The sequence below is a fragment of the Vicugna pacos genome, chromosome 5, assembly GCF_048564905.1.
Source record: "Vicugna pacos chromosome 5, VicPac4, whole genome shotgun sequence".
Taxonomy (NCBI): domain Eukaryota; kingdom Metazoa; phylum Chordata; class Mammalia; order Artiodactyla; family Camelidae; genus Vicugna; species Vicugna pacos.
Window position 1 is genome coordinate 19,439,847 of NC_132991.1, and position 19,037 is coordinate 19,458,883.

Sequence of the window (19,037 nt, forward strand, 5' to 3'; positions counted from 1 at the left end):
AAACAAAATCTTACACTTGTGGAAATAAATGAAGACCAACCAAATGAGAAAGCAAAGACTATTTATCAGAGTTGTTGTCTCGCAAGGGAGACAGCCACCTTTACCTGTGTTTTGCGAGAGACTCAAAGGGAAACAGAGGAGTGGGAAAGCTTTCTAGTGGAAAGAGGGAAGGTTTCGGGCATGGCCCAATTAGAGGCTGTTGTCCTGGGGAACTGCAGCAGGGCTCACTAGAAGTGGGGACTCCTGTGCGGTTGGTTAGGTATGCATTTTGGCTTTCTCTGGTTGATCCTGAATTGGGAGCAGGGGTAAAAATCAGGGAAGCTGTCAGTTAGTAATCAAGTCTCGGCCGGCCATTCTGGGCCAATTATTACAGACGTTATTATTCAGCTTGCTGGACTGTCACTAGAGAGAGTAACCAGGCTTCCTATAATTCTGACTTGCAGCAGGCAGGCTTCCTGAGTTGCGTGTTACAGATAAGGAGGTAGGTTTCCTGCAGGTTGATACAGGTTGTGGGTCGGAGTTTTATTTTTTATATATGATCTGGTTATTTTCCCTTTGTATATTCAGTCTCTCACACTTATAATCCAAATCTTACCACTTAAAAAATAGAAATAAAGAAAGAGATGGCAAAAGAAAGAAAAGCTTAAACCTTGCCTCCATATAATAGCAGGATTAATTCCCACCTCAACCCCTACCAAGTGTGTTCTTCCTGTCTGTCCTGGGGGAAGACAGGCTTGCCTGAAGTCTGCCTCCTGAGGGTCTGCAGTCTGTTTTTCTGCGGTTGCCCAGCTCATAAGTATTTGTTTCAGCACCTCTGAAACGCGCTCTCCGTTCCCTTGTATTGACCCCGGTTGGGTCAGCTCTTCCTTCATTTCTACTCTAACACAGTAAGCACGGCTATTAGTATCAAGCTCTTATTGACATTTTGCAGATTATGGAGGTGATGTTTGGATAATTTTAGCAAAATTTGAGTAAGGAACAACTTACAATTTAAATGATTTCTAAAAGTCACTAAGCATCTTCTTATTGGTCATCTTTTTAGATTTCACTTGGTACCATGTTGCAGAATAAACTTTCCTCCAAAAATCCTCTTTTCTACTTCATGTGCACTCGAGAGTCACTCCCACCACCATATTGGCCACATTCTGGTTCACAAACATAGCAGAAGGAACTGAACATGTTTCTTGTATTTTGATGCAGTGCGATTTGCATATTCCATATAAAGCTGTCTCATTTAGGTCAGGTTGAAAGACCCTTACTACGTCCACCAAAGCAGTTTACAAAGATATTTTCTGAGATAAGAGCCTTCTAAGTCTAAGACAATTGCTACAAACCTCCTTGATTATGGAAGCAAATTTTTCCTCTACTTATATATTTAAATCCAATATGTAAAACAGATAAAGTCAATTAAAAATTGTCAAATATGAATCACATAATTTTAATCAAAAACTGCTCAAGACCAAAATATTTCTAAGCCATTTTTTTTATAGGTCTGAATTTGAAATCGGTGGAAGTAAAAACTTTCTGTATGGTTTTTTCCCAGGAAAATAGAAGTTTGCTTATAGTAGAGTTATTATATGTGCATTTCTTACCCCAGTTGGATTGTGAGCTCCTTAAAAGTGGATATTTATCTTTCTTTTCCCAATGCCAAGAGTAATAAATTGTATAGAATACATGGTTGGTTTATACAGAATAAATGCATTAAAAAATTCTTACCCTTCCTTAACATCAGGTTGTCAGCATTTTATCTGAATTACAAGGTTAGTCTGTGATAATAAATGCAATTAAGATGGACACAAAACCTCACTTCCTATTAAAGTCATTGACATACACAGGAAAGACAGTTGCTTGGCTGATTGAATTTTGGATATTTTAGAAGTATTCTGTGTCTAGAAAAGAGCCCAGAAATCATTGAAAAATAAGAGTAATAAGTGGTTATATTGCCATTTAGATGCCCAGGCTTTCTGAATAAACCACTCGGAATTTTATCTCATTTTCCTTTGAAAAGAGAGATTGGCTGCTGTGGAGCCAACTGGACTCCAGTGACCATCTCCCAGCCTCTTTGTGATGAATTTTGCTCTGGTCTCATGACTACAGTCTCAAGTTGATTGACAGGCTTTTCCCTCATTGCATACAGACTGGAGGCTCTTAGAAGGTTTAGACCTTCTCCCCAAAACTTCAGGTTTTTTAAGGCACACCTTCAGCTTTTGGTATTTATTCAAAACCAAAACAAATGGATTCCCCAAATTCTCTATTTTCAGATTGCATAAAGTATGTGCTGTCATTTAAAAGCCAGCAGGCAAATGAAAAAGCAAACTTAAACAACAAAACCAAAATACACTTCTCCCAGTAAGAATATTTCTCATGTATTTGCTTTATTTCATTTTTGCTATCTCCATTGGGTTAAGGACAGCTTCATAACTGGGTACGAAAAAGAAAAACAAAGATCAAAACAAATCATGAACTGGTCCTAAATATATATCAGCATTGATTATAAAATGTGTCTTCTAAAAAATGAAATGTTTGAAAAAATCAGACTGAAACTTCTATTTTATGGTGAAGGACCAAGTTAGAGATCTTCAAGTAGGAAAAATTTGTGGTTTAATGTCATTTATATCACTATCACAAGTTTATTTCACACACACACACACACACACACAAAATGTAGCTTTTCTGTGGATCAACTGCCATCAAAAAAACCATAAAAATACCATGACTTGCAGGAAGAACTATTGGCTAAGTTACTGGATATCCTTAATCCTTTAAAGAAGTGACTCAGAAATCATGTGGGAGGGCACTGCAGCTGAAGCAAACACAAGGGTTTCTGTGCACTCGCTGTAATTTCATTTTTCCTCTTCAGAAATTATTTTTCAGGGAACCAAGAAAGGTAGCTAAAGACAGGAGATCAGTGACGTGGTGAAATCAGGAGCTCCAAGTCCAACATGAAAGTGGGAGAGTAGAGACCTGCCCAGAGGTAATGCACGCCCCTGCCTCTGCCCGCAGAGTGCAGAAGACTAGACCAGGAGCCATGGTGGTGCCTTCTCTTTTGCACCTGGAACCCGGTATCCTTTCAGTAACAGGAAGGAATGCTCTTACACCTGTGGTGGTAGCTTCTGGAATGGCTTCCAACCATCTCCACCTCCTTGTATTCATACTCTGTATCATCAGTCCCATCCCTTTGAGTGTGGGCTGTACTCAGAGACTTGCTTCTAACAGTTAGAATTCAGCAAAGATTAGGAGATGTCTCTTCCAAGAGTGTGTTATGCTATTTTCCCCCTCCCCTCAATTCCCCTCCCCATGCCAAATTCGTATGTTGAAACCTAATCCCTAGTGTGATGGTATTTGGAAGTAGGGCCATTAGGAGGTGATTAGGTCACGAGGGCAGAGCCCTCACAAATGGGATTAGTGCTCTTATAAAAGGAAAGTTCCCTCAGCAGCTCTGCCCTGGGAGGACACAGCAAGATGGCCATCGATGAACCAAGAAGCAAGCTCTCACCAGATACCAGATCTGCTAGTGCCTGGACCTTGGACTTTCCAGCCTCCGGAACTGTGAGAAATAAATGTTTGCTGTTTAAGCCACCCTGTCTCAGGTATGTGGTTATAGCAGCCTAGACAGACTAAGACAGGTTACAACAAGATTGTGGCTTCCTCTTTGCCACAATCCTCTCTCACTCTATTGTCCACTTGATTTGAGGAAGCAAGCCTCCGAGTTATGAGCTCCCATAGAGAGGCCCCTGTGGCACGGAACTGAGGACAGTCGTAGGTAACAGCCCCATGAACCCATGAAGAATGGAATCCTGCTAATAAGCACATGAGTGAGGTTGGAAGCAAATTCTCCCCAGGAAAAGTCTTACAATGACTACAGTATCAGCTGGCTCCTTGACTGCAGTCTTGGGATAGACCCTGAGCCAGAGGACCCAGCTAAGCTGCAAGATTCCTGACCTACAGAAACTCTGTGAGATAAAAAATACTGTCACTAATTTGTATCTCCTTATACTGGTCAGAATGACCATCATTAAAAAGTACACAGATAATAAATGCTAGAGAGAGTGTGGAGAAAAAGGAATCTTCCTACACTGTTGTTGGGAATGTAAATTGGTGCAGCCACTATGGAAAACAGAATGGAGGTTCCTTAAAAAACTAAAACTAGAGTTACCATATGATCCAGCAATCCCACTGCTGGGCATATATCTGGAGGGAACCCTAATTCAAAAAGATACATGCACCCCAATGTTCAGAGCAGCACTATTTACAGTGGCCAAGACATGGAAGCAACCTAAATGTCCATCCACAGATGACTGGATAAAGAAGAATGGGTGTATATAAATATATAAATATAATGGAATACTCTTCAGCCATAAAAAAGAATTAAATAATGGCATTTGCAGCAACATAGATGGACCTAGAGATTATCATATTAAGCGAAGTAAGTCAGACAGAGAAAGACAAATATCATATGATACCACTTATATGTGGAATCTAAAAAAATAATACGAATGAGCTTATTTACAAATCAGAAATAGACTCACAGACAGAAAACAAACTATGGTTATCTAAAGGGGAATGGGATGTAGAGGAGGGATAAATTAGTAGTTTGGGATTAACAGCTACACACTGCTATATATAAAATAGATAAAACAACAAAACCCTACTGTATAGCACAGGGAACTATATATTCAATATCTTGTAATAACATATTATGGAAAAGAATCTGAAAAAGAATATATATATATGTACAAGTATAACTGAATCACTTTGCTGTACACCTGAGACTAACACATTATAAATTAACTATACTTCAGTTAAAAAGAAAAAAAAAGGAAAAACCTATTATCGTTAACACAGGACTTGAGTTTCATAAAACTAGAGGGCAAATGTTTAGTTATGCCAGAGACGGATACTGTTTTGGTCGATATGCTTGTGCCATGTAATCAAGCAGAGTCCACCTTGGCCAGCCTTAAAGAAGAAAGAGGTAAAATCATCTTCCTGCTCCCACTTTTTTAAGAACTTTTTCTTAGAAGTAATGCAAAAGAAAAAATTTTACTTTTGTGTGATGCGTACATTTCACCAGCTATTACAACATACGAATTTCCATACAGAAAGTCTTTCAAACTTTACTTGCTGTAAGTTTCTTGTGTTTGGTAGATGGAAATGGGTGAGCACTGCTGTTCCTTAAGAAGTCCTGCGAGGTAGAGTGGCTTGGTTTGAACAGTTTGTTGTACTCAAGTGGCGACTGCTCTTTGCAGGGAGTTTCTGAGGATGTGATAAATACATAATCCCTTACTTAACCTCATCTCATTTCTTTGTCACTGCTAGTGTTTCAAAATAAACTTGAGAAGTAACAGATTCCTCAGAGTTTCACCATGTACACTTATTTTGATATGATTAAAACTAGTTTGATTTTTTCACTTGTAAGTGATACAGGGCTGGTAGAGAGAGGCACAATGAAATCAGAGATGTGACAGTTTAGCAATGGAATATATATATATATATATATATATATATTTCTCCCCCATATACTTTGAGGGTCTGGGACCCTGAGAGGTGTCGGAAATTTAGTGGGGAACAACACTGACAGTCTCATTCCTTCTGGTGCCTTCACTGTAATTTAGTAGAAAAGTACAAGGATTCTTTGTCAGGCAGACCTGGACCTTCAGTCTTTTCTACACGTGTTATCATGACGTGGGGCATGTTTCTTAACCTTTCTGAACTTTAATTTCTTCTTCTATAAAATGGAGACAATACAAGTACTTCCCCCATGAAATTGCTAAAGGGCTAAGAGAGGGAACAACAGGAAGGTCCTTTGAACAGAGATCACAGGCAGGATTTCACGGAGCACAGGACTGCACTGTGGCTGCTGTCCGTGTTGTCACCCGTATCACCATCGCCAGCACTGCAGACATGAAGAATCCCCTTTTCCCTGTTGCTAATTTCCAGAAAGAGGAGTTGTCCCAGACCACAATAGACCTCTCTTGTCTCTTAACTCTCTCTCTTTGGGAAATGGTAATAACTTAAGTCAGAAACTGTGATAAAATGATAAAAATCCCTGGGTCAACAGACAGATCATTCGTTACAGAGAGCAGAGCAGCCAGAGCGGCATCTGGCCTTGGTTCCCCACAGCCGGGTTCCCAAGGGGCAACGTGGGAAAGGCCGGGGTGACCTGTGTGTGCGGTGGCCGCAGCCCAGCAGAGGAACCGTGACGGTAGGAGGCTGAGCACAGCGTACGGGACTGCCGATACAGCTCCTCTTCTTGGCCCTGGAGAGAGTACTCTCTCCCTGGAAAGGAAGCAAACGTCCCTGGGAAGGGGAAAGAGAGGGCATTATAATCATTACCTTGGAATGTTTCTGGAAAGGTGTGTCTTCCAATCTTTCTGGAGAAACACATGACCCCTAACTTCCAAGGCTGTTTACTATTCAAACATGCCCTTTGCCGAGAAGGCCCTGACCTTGCAGGGACATAAAAAAATCCATGTAGAATTTGTCCCCTGACATGTATTCATTGGTAAATTGGAGAGGAATTAATTTCTCATATTGGGCTCAGCTCTCCCTTTTTTCTCAGACAGTGGCTTCCCCCCGGGAGCACTGATGCACTAGAGAAAACACCGGGCAGGACAGTTACTAAGGGTGCCTGACTCTGGGGCTCGGGCAGCAGGTCCAGCTGGCTGTCACACAGAGTGACATCATATACGTCAGCCATGGCCAGTCCTAAGATTGGTAGTTTGGTTCTTCTTTCACGTTTCTGCTTTCTTACCCAATTTTTAGGACCTTGTTGGAGAAGAAGGGTACAAGTTTTGGGAGGCTCCCTAAGAGATTCTACCAATTATTTTTATGATTCCATATCATGGTTCATATTGTAGCACCAATTTACTGAGGCAACTAATATTTTTTGTTCAGTATGATTTAGATTCAAAGATATGGAAGTGTAGTTTAGAAAGCATTGCATCTCAAATTATGAGACTAAAAGGTTGTATCATGTCGTTGAGTGAGTTTCTGGTGTTTAAAAATTTTTGCTTATGCGTCGTTTCCAATAATTTTCAGAGATTGGTCATTTAAAAAAATGGCTTTTGTATTGGATGACCCTCCTATCAATGCTTAAACCCATGTTGCTTTCTTAACCAAATTCTCTAGTCATCTGGATTGCTGCAGGGCCCATGAGCAAAACAAGTAACAGGGTGGCCTTGCCTTTTGTGTGGAGAAAGGGAAGGGCTCTCCGAACAAGTGATAGCTAAGCTGAAACTTGAAAAATAACTAGGAACTGGCCAGACTGGTAGGGGTGGAGTGAGGCAAAGGTTCTAAGCAAAGAGAAGAGCAAAGGTATAAGCCCTGAACTGGGAAAGGACTTGGAAAAGATGTCAATGTAATAAAGGCCAGTGTGACAGTACCCCTGGCAGAGGAAGCAAGAAGGCATCAAAATGAGGCTAGAGAGGAAAGCAGGAGCCAGATACTACAAGGCTCAGAGGTCAGGTGCAGAACGGCGCTCTTTATCTTAAGAGCCATTAAAGTGTCTGAAGGAGGACACTGTGATTATTAGATAACGGATTGCAGGAGAGCAGGAATTGGTGAGACCAGTTAGCAAGTCACGGCAGCTGTACAAGCAAGAAATTAAATTGGCCTGAGCCGAGTAGGTGGCAGGAGATAGAGAGAAAAGCAAGTAGACTCCAGACATACTTAGGAAAAGGATTGCATTCATTTTTTTATTGTCCAAACTGAATCCTGTGTCTTATAGACCTAAGAGGCACCAGTAAATGTTCACCAGTCATGTGGAACCCAGTGGAGCATTTTTCAATTTTCCTAGCCTTATGTTTTTGGTTTTTGTTTTTGTGTTTGGAAGGCCAAGGAGAAACTGCATAGAACATTAATTTCTCAAGTAAACGTAAGCTCAAAGTAAATCACACAGAGCAGGTAACTAAGAAACAATTATTTAGACAATTATTATATGTCTACACTTTCCCTGGTTAACAGACAGTTTTTAGCAAGTCAGGGACATAAGCCAGACTGTAATTCAGATATGAATGACAGGTGTGAAAAAGGAGATGGCAAACATTAACAGCTTCTGCAAGAAATCTGGATGGAAAGGGAAGAAGTTAAGACCAGAACAGAAAAGGGTATGAACAGAAGACTTTGAAAAGATGACATCAACATTAGTGGAAGGGACGATTTATACAAAGAAGTCAAGACAGCAGATGTACCAAGACCTGTGTCCAGTTACCAGTGTTCTTGGCATTCTTCTTCTTTTTAATTAATAAAAACTTTCACCTGCTCCTCTTAAGAAGCAATAACCATTGCAATCTTCTCACTGTGATGTGAGATTCACTTCATCTCAAAGCCACCCTGTGGAGACTCTTACCATCCCAGCACCAGAAAGCCACTCAAATAAATGGGAGCGGGTAAGAGACTTTCAAAGACTATGTGACCAGTCCCTACACCACAGTGCCTAGGAGGACACTGCCGAAGTTCAGCTGGCCTGGACGAGCACTGAATGTACACAGCTGATGATAAGAAAGTCCGATTTTAATGAAAATCCTTAAGGATTTGTGCAAATTCGTAATGATTGTTGCTCTTTTATCCTCAACTAAATTTCACTTTATTCAAGCACAGTGAAGCCTTAAGTCTCCTGCTGAACTGCATGTAACCCACGCGATTCATTATAAAGTAGTTTCTCACTGAGGGCTTAGAGGTGTCAGAATTTATGAACATCCAAGCCCCTTTGATTTGATTTTGTCTCTGGAGCATGTTTGCTAATGCACAACTATTATTCATTAATGTGCTAAGGGGTGTTCACTAAAGCTGAGCTGTAGAATTACCTTAACTTCAGCAGAAAAGTCATCACTCTTCTCAGGCAAAGAGTGCTGATGAGGAAAAGTCCTCCGAAGAATCGCGAGGGTAGAGAGCAGCCCCAATAAATAAAACGCATTTTACAGCTTTTGTTAATGTGTGTGGAAAAAATAATTAAATCTATATATTTTCCATTAATCTCTTTGTGAGACCTTATCTTTTATGGAAATGGTGGAGAAATTCAAGAGTGAGTCTGCAGAATGGTTAACTTTTAAATTTCTGTTGTTGTTTCTGTCACAAAGATGAAGTATCCAGTCTAAACTCTCTGGCAGTGTGAACACTGATTTCATCATACTGTTCAGAGCTCAAGAAATAACCATTTCTTACTTGGCAAGAAGATAAAGTACATCAAGACAGGCCCATAAGTTGTTGGGTTAGGGTTGGCATAGCTGTCCGGTGTCATCTGGAACCAGGCTCCTCCTCTGTTCCCTCTCTGCCCTCCTGAGAACGTCAAGACTGCTCATTTACAACAGCAGCTTATGCTCCAGCCACCATCTTCACATTCCAAGAAGCAGGAAGGAAAGAGAGGGGAGTGTGCTTTCTCCCGCTTTCATTTAGTTTACTGAAATATCGCATAATAAACTTGCTCAAATCGTAGCATCCAGCTTAATAAAGTCACTCAAAGATAATCTTCTCACCATCACCCAGGTTAATATAAGGAATACTATCAGTGCTCTAGAAGTCGTCCTCATGCCCCCTTCCATCACTACTCCCCCTTAAAGATAATCATTATTCTGTATTTTAACACCATAGATGAATTTAGCAGGCTTTTGACATTTATATAAATGCAATCGGAGTATGCTCCTTTGTGTGTACTTTGTTTTTCTCAGTATTACACTGGTGAGATGTATCCACTGTTGCTTCCAGCAATGTTTTTTTTTTCCCTCATTAATCTACAGCATTACATTGGAAGAATATATTATAATTTATCCATCAGTTCTACTGTTGACTAACAATAGGTAGTTATTACAATTGATGCTATTTTTAAACATTCTTTCAGGTGCTTTTTTGTGAACAGATGTGTGCATTCCTGTTAGATGTTCTTAGGGTTGGGAAGGTCACTTTATAACTTGTGTTTCTGATCAGCTTTAGGAGGTATTACTAACCAGTTTCAAAACATGCTGTACCAGTTACATCACTGCCATCAGTGTACAGCAGTCTCTGTAGTTCCACAGCCTCAGCGACACTTAAGAATGTCTGTCTCTTTAACGGTTAGCAAGTCTGATAGGTATTGCACCCTGGTTTTAATTTATATTTTTCTGGTATCTAAGGTTGAACACATTTATATATATTTAATAGTCATTTAAATATCTTCTTATGGAAAGTATCTGTTATAGCTTCTGCCACTTCTTCTTTTAACATTCTGTGCTCTTAACATTCTGTACAAGTGTATAGATTTGTAAAAGATCTTTAAATACAGTGGATATGAGTCTACTGTGGCATATACATATTGAAAACATCCACTCCTGGTGGGGAGGGTATAGCTCAGTGGTAGAGTGCATGCTTAGTATGCACGAGGTCCTGGGTTCAGTCCCCAGTAACCTCTCTAAAATTAAGAAATAAATAGCCCTAAATACCTCCCCCCACACAAAAAATTAAATGAATAAATAAATCACTCTTTAAAAAAATTTAAAAAGAAAGAAAGAAAACATCCACTCCCACTGTTGGGCTTGCATTTTCATTCTTTTAATGTTTTCTTTGTTTTATTAAGTTCAGTTCATCAGTATTTTTCATTATAGTTTATTCTTTTTGAGTGTCATTTAAGAAATCTTTGCTTTCTCCAAAAACATGATATTATCCTAAATAGCTAATTGTTTTACCATTTATATTTAGATCTGCACCCTATCTGGATCTGAGTTTTATCTATGATGTGAGGTAGGCATAAGGAGTTACTTTTTTTCCGTATGGAAATCCTAGTGCCCAAGCATCATTTATTAAAAGACCATCCTTGTCCCTATACAATCAGTGTTATTAAGAGGGTGATTTCATTCTAAAGCAAATAACTTTATCTGTGTGGATCTTTTTTTTTTGTTTCTGTTTCTTGGCCTACTAATTTTTTTTGTACCAATATCATACTGTCCTGATTAGTGTACGGCTTTCTGATCCATCTTGATTTCTGGTAGTATTAAGTGTTCCAGCTTTGTTTCTCTTTAAGTTTGTCCTGGCTGTGCTTAGCTCTTTATATTGCCAGGTACCTTTTAAAAGAAGTTTATTAATTTACACCAAGAAAATAATATACGGATTTTGATCGATTGCCTTGTATGTACAGAAAAATCTGTGGGACATTAGCATCTTTACAACACAAGGCCTTCCAATTTGTGAACGTGGCGTCTTCCTTCAGGTATTCAGATTTTCTTTAATTCATCTCAGTTATATTTTTGGCTATATTTTTCTGTTGTTTTGTTGTTTGTTTCAGTGTAGATGGTTTGGACTTTTCACTGGAAAATTAGTGGTTTTTATTTTTTATGATATCATGTAGAATTAAATTTCCTGTTTGTGACTGACACAGAAGTACAAATAACTGTCTATTTTAATAATATGTCTAAAGGCCTTACAGTATTCTCATACTAATTTATTTGGATTTTCTACATGCAGTATTATTTATAAATAATTATAGTTTCACATTTTCCATTCCAATTATTATTTGTTTCTTTTTGTGTTTTTTATCTTTCCTTATTGTACAGATGTGGAATCTCAAATTCAGTTTTATGGAAGTGTTGATAGCAGGTGTCTTTGAATTTTGCCCCATTTCACAGAAAAAGTTTTGCTCTCTCTCACCTTTAGGTTTGAAGTTTGCTGTTGATTTTTTATAGGCAATGTTAAACAGGTTAAAGAATTTTCTTTAGATTTAATTTGGTAAGAGTTATTATGACTGTGTATTTAAATTTATCAAAAATTATTCTTTACGTGTTCAGATAATCATGTGATTTTCTACTTTAAGTCAATATGATAAATCACACTGCTTGATTTTCTGTTATAAAACAAACCTAAAATATTTCCAATTAAGTTGTCACTTTTGTAAGTCTCCAATTTACCTCTAGTTTGCCCTCCTCTTAAAATGTAGCCTTTCAGAGAGCTTAAGCCTCAACAGAGAGCTTAAAATGTTTAATAGGGTCTCTTCTTTTGTAGATCCTGAATACCATGTTTTGTCTCTTTGACATCACAGTAAAGAAAAAGCTTGCCTGTCTGAAGTTTTTCATTTAACTTCCCGAGCTTGTTTATTCAGCAGATGCCACAGGAAGAAACCACCAAATGCTGGGCTCATTCTCTGTTCCTCTCTTCTCACCAATGCCCTAGCTCCTCATTTCTTGGCTCCCATGGCAGACAGAATCTTTAATTTTTGACTACAAAAAAAAAAATGCCACTTGATTGGCAAAAAACGCTGCCTTTCTTGCCTCCACCTGGACCCTTATGATTAATACCATGGCTAAGAAACATCAAATACACCTAGAGAGAAAGTGGTGACCAAACATTGGCTCACTTCTCTGTGCTGCTTCTCTCTTGGTAACTTGGTTTTTCTAGTTCTGGTTGCCTTGGCAGCTCACTTACGCCATCAAACATTTTTTTCATCTGGTTTTTCTAACTGTTCCTGATGGAAAAATTGATCTGCTCAGGCTCATCCCTACACAGACACTGGTTCAATTGGTCTGGGTTGAGGAATACCTATCTGCAGTTAGATATCAGAAGCACTGTTTCCAAACCAAATTAAAAAAATCCAAAGGAAAAAATAAGCAAGAAATATTTGAATAAAAATTTCTCCAAAGAAGAGACACAATGACCTATAAGCACATGAAAATACTCATCATCACTAATCATTAGGAAAATGTAAATCAAAACCACGATGACCTACACTTCATACTCATTAGGATGTTTATTATAATGATAAAAAATAACCACACATTGAAAATAAATGTTGGCAAGTATGTGGAGAAATTGGAACTCTTGTGCATTGCTGGTGAGAATGTAAAATGACGCAGCTCCTGTGAAAATGATACAGTAGTTCCTCAAAAGATTAAACATAAAATTATCATAAGATCCAGCAATTCCACTTCAGGGTATATATCCCATAGGACTTGAAGCAGAGGCTCAAACAGATATTTATACACTCATGTTCACAGCAGCACTATTCACAATAGTCAAACAAGAGAAGCAATCCAAGTGTCCATCATCAGATGATGGATACACAAAATGTTGTATACACATACAATAGAATATTATTAAGAAATGTCTGACATATTCTACACAGATTAACCTTGAAGATAATGTATGACATGAAATAAATCAAAGAAGGACAGACACTGCTGCTTCCAGTTATATGAGGTACCTGGAGTAGTCAAATTCATAGAGACAGAAAGTAAATGAGTGGTTACCAGGGGCTGGGAAAGAGGGGATGGGAAATTAATGTTTAATGGGTACCAAGTATTGGTTCAGGAAGATGAAAAAGTTCTGGAGATGGATGGTCATAGTGGTTGCACAACAATGTGAAGGTACTTGACAACAGTAATAGTTAAAATGGTAAATTGTATGTTATGTGTGATTAGTCCAGTTAAAAAAAACAGCACTCCAACTATTCTTCCACTGCACATATAAAATTCTTCCCTCCATTGTGTCAGTCCTCCTCACAGCCATCCCCATACAGGGATTAAGTCTAGTTTTAGCTATTTGCAACTTCAACTTTCTTTAGTCTGTTGTGTTTCCTAGGCTATCTTCTACCCTGGTCCATTAAGGTTTCTGAAAACATACCACAATTTACATACTAATTATCCAGTAATTTAATTCCTTATCATTATTAGTTGCCAATAAAAATCTATTTTTGTATTTGTGAACTTCCTTCACTAATCCTTGAGTTTATGTGGGGAAGATCGATCTAGGGAAATCTGTCATACTATGAATATTATTGGTATAATACAATTTATAAGAACAAGTTAATCATATTATGATCAAAACCAATTAAGCAACTTAATTCCTGATTCCTTTTTATATTCTTATTATTGACCTGTTTCTACAGTTTGTTCTGCTTACTCACTGGAAGCCACAGTTTCTTGAAACATGAATGAAGGAACAACTGAGCATTCTGAATGAAGCATACAGGTAATTGTACAAGCAACTAACCACTTTGGCTGTTGATGGAGTAAGTGGCCAATCAAGCTGATAATTGGATACATGCAAGCACAATTAGGCAATTATGAATGCAGTAGCTTGCACAATACACTTTTCTAGACATGTCTAATTGTATTCACAAGTAATGGTATGGTATGCAAAGGTACTCTCTTCCTGGAAATAAACTTAAACCTAGAAAAGAATGTTTTCTGTTGGGCTTAGGGTCAAAATTTATTACAGTTGAAATGAATTAAATAACAGGTTATTAGTCAACATTTAAGTGTGAGATGAGGCTGGTCAGACAGACAGGTGGGTGACAGACAAAGATAGGGAGAGAGATCTCCCCTGCACAGGCAGATCAACAATGCCTGAATGATAGTGAAGTGAGCGCTTGAGAACCACAGATTCTGTTTTTGTACTATTTCTTCCCGTTGTGGGAGTCAGGATCTGGCAACCACCACACACACACTTACACATGCACCAGACAGATACATCGTAAGCAGCATCTCAGAGGTCTTTCTCTAAAACAAATTTGGCTTTTAAGATAGAGTTGAAGACTCCTTTAAAGTGGCAAGAACCAAACAGCAGATTCATGTGTTTTCCAGAAAAATTACATTTAAAAAAATCAGAATTAATTTTTTTGGAAACAAACAAAAAAAAGATTAATTTGATCTTTGGAGAATAGGGATTTTGCACATTACAGTAAAAATAGAATACTCTAACTTTAAATTAGTTTTCTTAAACATTTCATTTGTTTTGAATTTGTGATTTTTGAAGTCCAGGAAGATTGCTCAATATTATTCTAATATTGGTAGTGCCATTGTCACTTAATAGTTATGAGGCTTTAAGAAGCCATTTTTGTTTCATAAACTACCATTTTTTCATCCATAAAATATGAATTACATCATCTAACTTTCAAAGAATTTTAAAGGATTAGATGCAACATATACAAGGTTTAGCACAAAACAGAGATGTAATTGTAACTTTGTAGATGATAGTTATTATTCTCATTATTTTTTTTATGTAAGTAACATTTTTTTCTTCTTTATCCTCCCATTTCAGTTTTCTGCATAAGGAGAGTCTCTTCCAATTCATGTGTTCCCTGCATCATCCTCCCAAACAGTATCTCTCCCATCTATTGTATTAGAAGGAGATAAAGATATGACGAAAGCAAGGAGGGTATGATATCACAGAAGGAAGGATGGATGACATTTTAAATAGAAAAAATAATTAAAAAAGGCAAATTTACTAGCAAGATTGAGTATGATAAAGACTCAGAAATGCTCACTGGATTTGAAAATTTGATAGTTCTTTGAATTTAATGAGAGATAATGGGGCAGAAGCTGGAATTCAGTGGATTAGGTAGTGAATATAAAGTGAGAAAGCGGTGACAAGGAGAATATACCGTTTTTGGACAAGTTTAGATGAAGAGCACAAGAGGGAGATTTGGTTCCTGGAGGACTTAGATTCAGGGAGGGACAATTTTATAGGATGTTTATAAATTTGAGAGAGACGGAGAGAGAGAGAATCTCTAAAGCAAGACCTAGGAAGTAGAGCCAGGGGCACTTGGAAGAAAGGGGTAAATTGATTGCCTTTGAATAGGAGGGGGACTGCATCTTCTGCAAATAGAGAAAAGCATTATGAAAAGAAACTGTATAAACAAGTGGGTGGTCATGTGAGAAAGTTGATACCTGGATTGCTTCAGTTCCCGCTCTGCTGAGTAGAAGGAGGGAGGGAAAATAGAGGACAAGAAGAATGATGAGGAGATACTGGAGAATGTGTTGGCCAAAGACCAAAAGAGGGCTTGACCATGGCCTTGAAGACACACACTGGATGGGGACCATAAGCACACAGCTGTGTCAGCCACTTTTGGACCATTTCTTCTCTCATACTCAAGATCATGAACGTTTTGTGAAACTTGAACAAGTGATCTTATTAATGCTGCAGTTTCTTATTTCTCTAGCTACATGTGACATCTAAGTCTTTAGTCTGGAAAATCAGTTAGAAAATTAGCTGCTTACTGGTCCATGTGCAACTACCCTTCATTAAGGTTACCTGTTTAGATCATGTAAAATTGATTGGTTGGTTGTGTTCTCTGTGGTACAAGCATAAGATGATATAGATACAGAAGTAACGGGCAGCTTCTAAAATGAATGCCTTAAATGAATTTACTGGAAGATCACTTCTCTTTTGAGTCATAGGTGAGTGGATGCAGTTATCACATACGCCTTAAATAAGATTGGACTTTGTCAGTCATGAAAACACCCACTCTACTTTCATCTTTTAGCCTCCTTCTCACATTTGTGTTATTTTTTTGTAGGGTAACAGAAAAAAACATTACGAGCTATAAACTTGGAAGGGAAGACAGGAGCCATCTGAAACCTGGAAATATCCACCCCAGGTATATTTTAGTTTATGTTGAAGATTAGATGCATTACTTTAAATAAAACAGGTAAAGGTTTTTTATTTAAAGGCAAAGCAAATTGTTTGCACATAACTGAGGGTGAACAGCATGCTTACAAGCTAATTTAAAAATTTTTTTATTTTTCCAAGTAACTTAGCCCAACATACAAGTGAAGTCAGAGGCTGTTCTTGTCGTGAGACACAATACGTGCAGAAAAAACATCTTGAACCCAGAGTTATAAAGTGGGGATTTGAGGCTCAGTTCTGACATTTACTAAATCTTTGGCTTGGGGCAAGTCATTTAAACTCTCTGAGTTAGAATTTCCTACTTGTAAAATAAGAATAAGATCTATTGTCCAGGAAGATTGTGTGGAAAAAAAATGACATATTTCTGAAGAGGTGCAGTAAAATATAAAGTTCTTTATGATACTGTTTTTCATTTGAGGTATCCCTGAGAGCAAAGTCTATCTCTAATCATTTTGATCATTTTGTTTCCATACATTTCTGCTAATGTGGAAACATTTGGTCAGGTTACAGAAAATTCAGTGTAGACAGAACAAGCCTAAATTCATATCAGGCATAATATTTTGATTTGCCATTACACAAAACACTTTAGAGAGTTTGGAGAACATAGGGAAAAAAAATCACAGATCTAGGGACCTACCCCTTAAAGACAGTGTGTATTTTTTCAATCTCCATTCCCACTGGTTGTATTTTTGAAGTTTTTTGGATATATATATATATATCACCTCCTTTTGTTAAATCTATAAGCATAACATTTTTCTGTGATACTGAAGCCTTTAAAGACATGCATTGAAAAAGGTTTCATTGTGTGGACTTGCCATTGTTACTGATCATTTAATATATTTCTGATTTTTTACTATTACGTATAATGAACATAAATCGTTCCTACATTTAGAATTTTTTTTTTAATTCCCATGGGACTTACTCCTTAGGGTTGTATTACTAGAAAGATTAACATGTTAGTTTTTTTTTTAACCCCCAACCTTTAATTTCATGTATTTTCTTTAAAAGATAGCATCTTTCAAAAAATAAATTGGATGAATAAATGTACTACAGTAGATTATGTTAATTCCCAGAAAACTGCATTCTTCATAAGGTTCTGACTATATCTTTCACCTTTAAAAGTCCCCTGGTTACCTAGCATAGTATTTCAAAATGAGTTGGCACCTAATTTGTAGAGTGAATTGTTTGCCAGTTACAAAAGCTAGTTCATTGTCCAAACCGGAGATACTGGCCTTTTCTGATAGCCATGCAGAGAAATGGGGTGTCATGTGGTGCCTATAATGTTCTGTCACATGAGAGAGATTATTCATGGCTAGTTGGGCAAATGATAATGTAGGCAGAGCACATCCACAAATTAGATAAACAGATGGGCTTTTATTGCCGGAAATAATTTGCTCTTGGAAGGAACATCTAACACTGGTGACTGTCATATTCTGACAGCGGAGTGACATTTGGGGTTGGAGTCAGAACTGACCTGGCACACTTCTGAGGGATGACATCTCTGAAGCAAGTGGGTAGCAGTTATTTATTAATATAGTACATTCAGTAAATTATTTATCTCAAATCACATTCTCTTAGTTATATTATTCATGTTATCTTTTTATAAGCAGTGAGTACTGGAACTCTCACTGGTGCTAAAACTAATCTTAGTTCATAGACAATTCTGTTATCATTTCAAATAACTACCATCAGGAGCATTTCATTACAGTGAAACCCAGGGGCTGACGTACAAATCTGATGTGACACCTTATTACTTACTTAAGAATGATCTTCACTCCTCAAAGTTCTAGATGCAATATTACTTATATCTCTTTGAACTGTGAACAGCTTGAGGTAAGGAACTACTTCACATGTAGTTCATGTATTTCATTTCTATCTTCCAAAGCCCAGTGCTAAGGTCATGAACAGAGTCACAGTAACTGCTTCCTGGTGGGTGGATGGATAGACAGATGGGTGAATAGCAAGAACAATCGTTCCTCCTATCTTAGTTATTGCCAAGTTTGTTACATGGTTTTTCAGTGCCTAAGCGTGTTTGAATTCCAAAATCCTAGTAACAAGTGAATCAGTCTTTAATTTTCCATTCACTCCACAGCTCTGTTTTGAAAGTCTACCATGTGCTCAGTACTGCAAATGGGCTCAAAAGAGCAAAACCAAAAAAGTTCAATTGCTGCTTTAAGATGATAAAATAACAGAGACCTGGCATGTGCTCATGATGAATGCCTAATCTGAATGGGGAAGATTGGGGGTGAGGGAGGAGAGAGTGAATGAGGAAGAGACAGAGCCTGAGAAACAGAGAATGGCTTTGGGAAGTAACCACAAACCATTTAGCAATTTCATTAAATAAAGATTGTTTAGAGTGTCAGCTCTAGTGTCAGACACAGTTGATGAACCTCAGAGCAGCAGTAGTGAAGGGAAGACACAGTTGCTAGCCTTGCAGACTTCACCATTTAAAGGGCAAAACATACACACTGGGTGAACTAAAAGATTGGTTCAAGTAAGTCAGGCAGGGAGAGGTGGGCTTCTGGGGGAATAAGACTCTCTAGTGCAGAAATGAATAGACAACTGATTCATATAATTAATAATGCAGAAATCAGTATTTCCAATGTCCTCAACAGAACCTAATTAACCTGAAATAAAGCAATCTAGAGGGAAGTCAATTAAGCGTTTGAGTC

At 37.9% G+C, this 19,037-nt stretch overlaps 1 long non-coding RNA gene across 5 annotated transcripts in view; it reads right to left on the reverse strand.

The window, feature by feature from the left end:
- Positions 1 to 19,037, reverse strand: part of LOC116280648 (uncharacterized) — a 524,367-nt gene that overhangs the window by 17,260 nt on the left and 488,070 nt on the right. For 2 of the 5 annotated variants that reach the window (XR_012072552.1, XR_012072549.1), the window contains one exon: positions 6,161 to 6,297. The exons of 2 other annotated variants lie outside the window; for them this stretch is intronic. This is a non-coding gene — a long non-coding RNA (uncharacterized lncRNA). Of the gene's footprint in view, positions 1 to 6,160; positions 6,298 to 18,201; positions 18,292 to 19,037 lie in introns of those variants that run through there. One more of the 5 variants, XR_012072551.1, reaches the window with a different exon arrangement.